Source organism: Alligator sinensis, unplaced genomic scaffold (genome assembly GCF_000455745.1).
Source record: "Alligator sinensis unplaced genomic scaffold, ASM45574v1 scaffold1097_1, whole genome shotgun sequence".
Classification (NCBI taxonomy): Eukaryota; Metazoa; Chordata; order Crocodylia; family Alligatoridae; genus Alligator; species Alligator sinensis.
In genome coordinates, this window is record NW_005841950.1 from 3,540,035 (window position 1) to 3,542,259 (window position 2,225).

Genomic DNA, 2,225 nt, shown 5'->3' on the forward strand with positions numbered 1-2,225 from the left:
GACCCATCTCTCTTTCCTGCCTAGGCAGGGGGTCGGACTTGATGATCTATTGAGATCCCTTGCGACCCTAACTTCTATGAATCTATGAACTGTTGTTATTTTTGTTGCTGTGGTTGTGACATTTGCTGGCAGGTCCTGAACTGACGAGTTCCGCGAACCTTCGAGGCCCACAAAAGTCAGTTTCTGAACTGGTGTTATCGCTGAAAGTGCTGAGCATTTCATGGGCCCCGCTTACCGTGCTGGCAGTGCCATGGTATTTGAAGCATACAGGGAGACTGACAGCCTCCCGTCCCGTTGAAGACTTCTGACTGTCAGTTCCAGCTGTGTATTTAACGTGCACTGTGTTGACACCGCCTTCCAGTAAGCGCAGGGTCCCTGTGTGGGGTCGGTCCCCTGCTCGAGTCGTGCGTGCTCCTGGAGGAAGTAGGGCCGGGCAGAGGAGAGGGCGGGCGGCCAGAGGCACGTCCCCTTGCCAGGGGAGGGTTCAAGTCAGGATGTCGTCATCACGTTGGGGCGTTGCACTGCCTTCATGCAGATCCTGCGTGTCTTGGTCTCGGTCTCGGTCTCGTCTCCTCTCCTCACGCAGCCAGCCAGGAGGCGAGAGGCAGGGAAGCGTTGAGGGGGCAGGAATCTTTGGGATACACGAGCGAGGGAGACGCCAGTGCCGACGGCGGTGTTGCGAGAGGGATTTCTCCCCAGGTTGCCGGGCCCAGAGGCTGCTCGTGACAGCCGAGAGGAAAGGGGCCTTTTCCAAAGGGGAGCAGCAGCTCCGCTGGGACCGGCGGGGTGCGAGCACGCTGAGAACGCCTCCAATGAGGCAAAGCAGAGGCTCCGCGCCCCAAACTGGAAAGGAGCTGCCACCTTCAAGTCGTTCTCGGCTCGTGCCTGCACAACTGTTAAGCATGTTCGCTCAGCGTTAATCAAGTGCATTTGCACGCAACAGGGATGTCCACTGACACACAATTAAATGTGTGCACAGAAACAGTGAAGTGCAATCACGTGTGAGCCTGTTCTAGTTGTTAGCTGTGAACTAGCTGAGAACAACTAAGATGAAGCAAAGGAGAGGCGCCGCAGCCGAAACTGGAAAGGAAGGTTTTGCTCTGTTTCAGTCATCCGCAGCTCGTTCACAGGCAACAGTTAATGGTGTTCCTGTTTCACTACCGGTGGGTGGGTTCGCGCTCAGTGATTAACGGGTGTTCAAGCACAACTGAAGCACAATCACACTCTCACAGGCAACAATTAAGGGTGTTTCTGTTCAAATACAACCGGGTGGGTTCACACTCAGTGATTAACGGGTGTTCAAGCGCAACTGAAGCACATTCAGTCTCACAGGCAACAATTAAGGGTGTTTCTGTTCAAATACAACCGGGTGGGTTCACACTCAGTGATTAACGGGTGTTCAAGCGCAACTGAAGCACATTCAGTCTCACAGGCAACAATTAAGGGTGTTTCTGTTCAAATACAACCGGGTGGGTTCACACTCAGTGATTAACGGGTGTTCAAGCGCAACTGAAGCACAATCACAGTCTCACAGGCAACAATTAAGGGTGTTCCTGTTCAAATACTGGTGGGTGGGCTCACACTCAGTGATTAACGTGTGTTCAAGCGCAACTGAAGCACAATCAGTCTCACAGGCAACAATTAAGGTTGTTCCAGTTCAAATACTGGTGCGTGGGCTCACTCAGTGATTAACGGGTGTTCAAGCACAACTGCAAACATTCACACTCTCACAGGCAACAATTAAGGGTGTTCCCATTATACCGGTGGGTGGGCTCATGCTCAGTGATTAACGGGTGTTCAAGCACAACTGAAGCACAATCACAGTCTCACAGGCAACAATTAAGGGTGTTACAGGCCAGCCAAGTGCGGGGTAAAAAAGAAGCGGTTCTCCGTGTTTTCAGCGATTAAACAGGGTGTCTTGCCCTTTTTTAAAGGAGCGGCATGTTGGAAGGAGCAGCGTGTCTGAAGTGCGCCTGCATGCTGGACTGCTGAGGGCCCTGCGCAGCACAAGCCCCACCCCGCAAGCAGCTCCCTGGGAAACGGTGAGTTCTGCTTTTTGACACAGAGGTGCGCCGCTCCTGGAGGCGCTGCAATACCAGGAGCTTCGCTTGTGGTTGAACACCCTTAATCGCCGAGTGGGAACCCCGCTAATTGTACCTGAACAGGAGCACCACAACACAGACACGCTGCTCCTTCAGAAGCTGCTGGCCTGGCCTGGCCTGGGC